We start from the raw sequence: 7,582 nt of genomic DNA on the forward strand, positions 1-7,582 counted from the left end.
AAGTCAACCTCATCGTATGTAAGTCAAACTTACATCCACGAGATCTTTTAAATCGCTGTCGTGTGAAAGCCGCGAGACACAAAGAAACCCCATTCTTGTATTCTTCAGACTTCGTAACGAAGCACCTTGCAAGGGAAACATCGATAACGACACTACAGGAACATAAGAATTTTCTCGAAAAGTGCCGTACTCGTTAGAGTACGTAGAACAGTACAGTGTTTACGAGGAAGTGTCATGGTACCGGCACAAGTAAAAAGAAAGAAAAAAATTGCGAGAAAGCGAAGTTCGACTGCCCGCAGATGTTCGCGGGCTTGTTTTTGTCAAGATCGCGCGAGCGCCACCACGTGACTGTGCTCCACCAATAGGGAGGCGCTGACCTCATCGCCTGCCCTCGCTGGAGAACTCTGGAAGATATATAAAAGAATGCCACTGTCGTTAGTTTTATTCAAGTAGCTTAGTAGCAGCAGTATCAGCTTCAGAAGCGTATTTCAGCCACCATTATTTGTTTCGCTCGGTGTTGTTTCTATAGCAGTATCGTGTATCTTAAGATACACAATACATTATTGAATGTATCGGAAATACAGATACAGATACTCATCTTGCGAGACGTATCGCGATACAGATACAAGATACCCAAAGAGTATCTAAGATAGTATCTAAGATACATGTATCTTCGACACTGCCCAGCACTGCTTCCATGATACACAAAAAGGAAGAATTATGGCGTAGTGGGCACTCCGCAGTTGCACTTACTATAATTTTAAACGGCTAATATTACTCGCACAGAGGTTCTTTTCATTGTGGCGTGGTTGAGGTGTCCACTGAGAACCGAAGCGAGGCTACCCATCGACAAGGCGATGCAAACGGCGCCCGATTACACTATAGCGTTCTACTCTTGATGCTAAGCTGAAGCGTCCTCCAGCTTTTAATCCTGATGATCGTTTGATTCTCGGTATTACAATTTCTTGCCGTGATTTGTTCCGTGGTTGCATTGTTTTTTTTCTATATCCACGCATTGCACATGATGGCTTACTTGGCACTTCTGCCTTGATCAAAGAATTACATGGAAACTATTGTTCACAGATTACGACACAAAGGAAATATGGGCATATTCATACGCACGTCCTGAAAAGGTCAAAAACAACAGAGCTGATTGCCGTGTGCCTCCGAGTTCACAAGAGAAAGCAGTGAACTTCCGCATCAGCGTTCCTGTAGGAGTCAGCGTCGTAGAAAATGGCGAAGAAAATGTCCTTTGTTTCGCAAAATTGGATTTTACAGCGAAAGCTGTTATGAGATCATTTCACCGGCCGTTTTTGGTGCCGTAGTTGTCCGCCGCCGCCGCCGGTGTCCGTAACCAATATCGCTCGAAAAAAAAAACGAAATAAGAAAAAAATTCCAGGATGGAAAGAGGTTCGAACCTGGACCCTCTGCGTGGGAGCCCAGTATTCAACCTCTCAGCCATGCCGGTGCTTGAAACTGCTTTGCAAAAAGGTCCTATACAGGCTTCATGTCGGGAAGGAACCACATTAGCATATGCAATATAGTGTGGTAGAAGAGTAAAATAAGCACCAAGCGTCTCACAACTCGAATTCTGTAACCAGGCGTCACACAATGCGAATTGCGCAACGAGTAGGTTGTTGAATGCTTCCAACCCATTACAAAGGACTCTGCCATAATTCTTCATCGTCATCAGGCACAGCATCAACAAAGTGCGCATAATGCCTTACTTGCGTATAGCAGGTACCAACGCTCTCCGTAGAATGACGAAAAATGGCACAGTGCCTGCTGCCCTACTTCTCAAAAATTACAATGATTTATAGCGTAGTGGGTTCCTCGCAAGTGCAGAGGGGGGGGGGGCAGTGTCTTGTCCAGAGGGGCGAGAGTGAAGCTTGGTGGAAAGGGCGAACCAATGAGAAGCGCGCCAAGGGGGCCGACGGTGAGGCTCGGCGGAAAGGGCAAACCAAACAGAGGCGAGTCTTTTTGACTGTACAGTAAACAAGCGGACACATACAATGACGCTTAGACATTTAATAAAAAAATGTCCACATGTGCTAGCTCCTTGCGCTCTGTAGTCCTAAAAGTATGGCGAAAGAATTTGTCGTGATGATATATCTTACAAGATAATTAACTATCGTTGTTTTCCACAGGGCTTCTTTTTCTCTGTTTAGAGACATCCATAAATTTTGCTCGAAGGGCATCAGTGCGGCTACCTCACCGCTGTGTATAGCTGTGCTTCTTGAAGTCGCAACGACTTGCAAGTGCGCGCCTGGCGTTGAAATATGTAATGCATACCACGTGGAGGGAAAATACATCTTCAACGTTCGCCCTGTGTTGGACGTGCTTTTGTACAATGCTAACCCGCTTCCTGTATTTAGAAAACTATAAGGTAACCATTTTTGCCTTCATAAGAAATAATGAGTATGAAACACATTTATACTCGTTAGGGGCGAAATAGATTAGGGCACGCCAAGTCATGAATAGCTCTCCGTCTTCCACCTCTTTATTACGACGTGTTTCACGTGCTATACTTCGTGACCATTAACCATTACCCCAGTACTCAACCTGTTGCGCGTCTGTCTTTGTCACGTAATGTTTGTGGAGCTACAACCTAAACAGGATACTAGAAGGCTTTTCTGGTTTGAAACTTTCTTGTAGTAGAGTGAGTAGTGGCGACAGCGGGGCGAATTGATGGAATCCCCGACACTGGGTTAAAATATTGCACAAGATAAACTTCAATTTTCCGTACGCATAATGTACGAGGTGTGACGTGATAGCACGGCGGTTGGAAACTTCCGTATGGCAGAGTGCTTTTAGGGTACATGTAAGAAAATAAAGCAGTCGTAAATAAGCCTCGCATGCTGTTGTCTGCATCAGACGCTGCTACACGTACATTTTACCCTCCTACGCAGAAAGCTAAGAAACGATGTGAACCTGCCTAATTGCACTATATGACACTGCAGTTCTTCCGTGTAAAAGTGCTGCTTATGTCACCATTATATGTAATTACATACTTCACGTGTAGCCTACCTTCTCACTTTAAGAGTGAAGAGGTACACAGATAATCTGTACTAAATATATTTCTGATTACTGTCGACGGCACACATACTCTAAACCATGCCTGGCTGGTAGAAAAAACTCCTCTCAATTCAATATTATTGCAGGCAATTGCTGTTCCATACTTATATATATATATAAATATATATATATATATATATATATATATATATATATATATATATATATATAGGAAAGAAGTGTTACTTTCAAGGGCTCGTTTTCTGTGTTGTACACAATATTAATGAGCACTAACAGACAATAATGCCAATGAAAGTGCAGGGGATGTTTTTACTAGTAAATGTAAGGTAAATGTGAAGAAAGAAAAGTGGACGAAAAGATAGCTTGCCGCGGGCAGGGACCGAACCTGCGCCCTTCGAATAACGCGTCCGATGCTCTACCAACTGAGCTACCGCGGCGGCCATACCCCCGTCCACTTTATAGGTTATATATGTACATTTAAACGTGGGAGTGTCAGTTAGCGCCGCCAGTAGCCATGACGGCGAGTGTGGAACACCCTTTTTTTTGCCTGTTGGCGTCACGTAGCACGTGAACTTATTACGAGCTGGTAGCTGACCAATAATCCCTCGCATACTACCTGAAAGCATCGAGTCTGCCAGAACGAGACCCTCGCTATGAATGAAGGAAAGAAGTGTTAATTTCAAGGGCTCGTTTTCTTTGTTGTACACAATATTAATGAGCACTAACAGACAATAATGCCAAAGAAAGTGCAGGGGATGTTTTTTATTAGTAAATGTAAGGTAAATGTGAAGAAAGAGAAGTGGACGAAAAGATAGCTTGCCGCGGGCAGGGACCGAACCTGCGGTCCCTGCCCGCGGCAAACTATCTTTTCGTCCACTTTCCTTTCTTCACATTACCTTACATTTACTAGCAAAAACATCCCCTGCACTTTCCATGGCATTATTGTCTGTTAGTGCTCATTGATATATATATATATATATATATATATATATATATATATATATATATATATATATATATATATATATATATATATATATATATATATATATATCAATACGTATGTACGTACGTACATAGATACATACATACTAATCTGTGCCAGTCGTTAGAATAGATTACGCAGATCGCGAATGCGACCAGTATGAACTTGTCACGAAGTTCATTAAATGTTGACAAATCGATTCATTGAAGATAAAAGTTAAAAGGTCCAAGTCCAAGCACCGCGGGCAGGGCGCGGACGCCACCGCCCACACTAACAAAAATTCAATGCTCCAACTTGCCCCACATTGGAGGTGGCCGTTGGCGAGATTGGCCTTGCCGCATGCAAACGCGTGCAATGGCAGGACCAACTCGAGCACATCGCCTTCGTGATCGCGACTGCTAGCACCAAGTAAGTATGATACTCGCCAACTCATGCTCGCGCCAGTCCACTGTCTAGCCCCGAATCGTTGCCCAAGTTCTCGGAGAAAAGTCGTGGAAATTTTTCCTACAACACTTCTCCTTTGTACGTTACAAATAACGCGCCACAACGGACGAGCTTCTCCAGCGTCTATCGTTTTGCTTAACTCGCGTTTCGATGGCGCTTTTATTATATTTCTGTGAACTTTCGACGCCGGCCACTGTTTCCCCAAAACATATTAGACAACTACTTCGTCGGAGTAAGATTGTATGAATAAATGAATGAGTTAAAAAACCAAACTTTTATTTCAGGGAAGGGTGCGGCTCTTGGCCACAGTTTATAATTAGGTGGGGAAGGGGTCGGGGATCAGGTGTGGTATAGATTGTTGGGTGAACAGCGTCAGTAATAAATTGGTAAGCGTCCTTATTATTGTATGCGTAGAATTCTATCCGTCTTCGGTGAATGTTCAATACAGTCGCTCTCGCATGAGATGGTCAACCCCTTTGAAGAAACATTTTAACGCCTCAGTTCAGTTACCCCATTCACTCGCATACTAGCCGAATTGTTAGCGACATCGATCGTTGGCTGGTGTTGGATAAATGATAGTTAACTTACTAGCGTCTGAACGCCAGCCCTGGTCAAGGAGTTTTCATCTCTGCAGGCCTTCATCTTCCCTTGAGCTTCCGTATTTGGATATCCTATACACAGCACTTCTAAATAACGACACGCGAAAAACATCATACCGGCTCCTTTTTTTCTTTCTTCCTTTCTTTGTTTTGTCACTGTATAAATGCAAGGGTTCTCTTTAAGGCTTTGTCAAATACTCTACTTTACTGGCCCACTACAATGTCTAGCAGCTGAGGCAAAACTGAAAGAATGTCTTCCTGAGCAATTACAGATAGCATCCACTGCGTGATATTTTTATACAAAGTAAATATTAAGTAACCAGAATCTGTGTATTTAGAAACAGTTAAAGCAGCTTCAAAACAAATGCGTTCAAAGAGAAATTGTTTCTAGAAAGGAAAAAAGAACAAAAAAGTGGCTGTTATGGCGCACGTTCCATCACGCATTTTTTTCTGCACGAAGTTGGGTTCTTTGAGGACGCTGTGCACCAGATGCGTACCGTACCAGCGGGGGGGGGGGGGGGGGGAGGGGAGGGAACACCGGGTCTGTGGCCCCACCCTCCAATTTTTTTTTTTGCCATGGCATACACAGCACAAGATAACACACGACCATATCTGCCTGCCCTGCTCCCACTTCAGATCCTGAAGGTGCCCCTCCCCCCGAAAAATGTTTCTGCCTACGCCCCTGCTGTTTACCATTCCTATATTGGGCTTTCGGAAACATGATAGATGATACTGCAGAAAGAAAGCAGACTCAGATAAGGCAACAATGAGAGTTCCATCTAAGTAATTACTATGCCAGTCGGCAAGCGTAATTACAAAAGAGAGGAACTTCTTTGTCCGAAGCCATGACGAAAGGTCGTGGTGAAAGAAGCCTTTTTTTTTTCAAGACAGAGCCAGCATTGTGCCAGGACTTGATTACCACTGTTCCCTTTCGAGGACCGTCGTTCTGCCACTAACTGAAGATGGCTAAGGCGATCGGTGCTATCGTTGCACTCTGGTGTCTCTGCCCAGAACGAATCACATTCTCAATCCCGTAGTAGAGAAAAGACAAAAATTCAAACGCGATACGGCGCTGCATTCACTGCAACACACACTGCCTTTCACGCGGAAATCGGATGGAAGAAGAGACGATTGCTGCGATTACTCCAATGGAAGTTGGACATTTAGAAAATATCCCTGCTGACGACTTTAATTCGGGAGACTCATAAACAAACAAAAACAAAGAACGAGATCGCATTAGACCTCAAAGGTGCGTTCGATAGTGTAGCTTACGATCTAATACTCTCCAATCTAGCGGCAACCAAATGCCACCGTCGAACATACAATTACGTCCGAGCTTTTCTCAAAGAACGTAAGGCAACAATGGGAATTGGAATCGTACGGTTAGACTTCATCCTTGTTACGGGAGAAGGCACACCGCAAGGTTCAGTGGATAGTTTTGCCCATGCTATTTAATTTAGCATTGAGCAGACTAATGACCCAACTAGATGTCATACCGTGAATGCTGATGATACTACGATGTGTGCCACTAGAGGATCAGATGGTAATATGCGGGAGGCACTACGGGCAGTAACACATGTCGCCCAACGATACGCACGAGCAGGGGGACTTCCCTGCGAAGCACAAGAGAGAACTACCTATAGCAAAAACACTACAAGGAAGACGTTACCTATATACCACCTGAGATTACAATTACCGTGGCAAGTGAATCGGTTAATAAAGTAAACAAGTGACGGTTACGGGGTATACATTTTCAAGCCAACGCGAAGACGAGATACACCTTTACGCTACTGAAAAAATTAATTATTGAGGTAATCTTACGATCCGAGAAGTAAACAATCGGCGCCACGGCCTAAAAGAATCGGACGCCATTTTCGCCATACACGGCATCATAAAAGGCCATACATCCGGTCACGCGCGCTGCCGGTTATAAATCGACAGCACAGTGGCGATGGCGGTGCATATGCGACGACGACACTGTTGCTCACGATAGCACTAGCGAAACCGCCCCGTTTCCTTATCTCTAGCGTAAACCGCCGCGAGGGATGCATATCGCTTGTACGCAGAATGTTAGTGAGCACTGCAATTACAGCTCGCAAGAGAGCTTGCCATGTGGAATTATTTCGTGTTTCGCGGGCACCCGCAGTAAGCAGAACAACACTAACACTTCACACATAGAAAGTTACAAGCTGTCTAATCGGGCGTTTTTCAAACCGATGTACAACCTTCCAATTGGAATTTTTTGCCGACCTTCGTTTTAGAAGTTCATTGTTGTTGCCTAATTAAGCAACTAAGCAGAACACAAGAAATATTGTGACTTACGCAATGCAATAGTCGACATCATGCATTTGATCGCATCGTCATAAAGGGCATCGGCATAATTCCAAACTCTGGCTAGAGTTGGCCGCGGCACACCCCGTAATAGAATCTGTATTTCTCCACGTATCTTTTTCAGTATATGTAGTTTCCACCAGGCGAAATGAAAAGCTCTCACGAACACAATGAGAACTCTGATATC

General features: G+C 44.0%; 1 pseudogene; it reads right to left on the reverse strand.

The window, feature by feature from the left end:
• Window positions 1-4,260: 4,260 nt before the first annotated feature.
• On the reverse strand, window positions 4,261-4,437 carry LOC119395216 (U1 spliceosomal RNA; annotated as a pseudogene).
• Window positions 4,438-7,582: the final 3,145 nt, after the last annotated feature.

Source organism: Rhipicephalus sanguineus, chromosome 5 (assembly GCF_013339695.2).
Source record: "Rhipicephalus sanguineus isolate Rsan-2018 chromosome 5, BIME_Rsan_1.4, whole genome shotgun sequence".
Taxonomy (NCBI): Eukaryota; Metazoa; Arthropoda; class Arachnida; order Ixodida; family Ixodidae; genus Rhipicephalus; species Rhipicephalus sanguineus.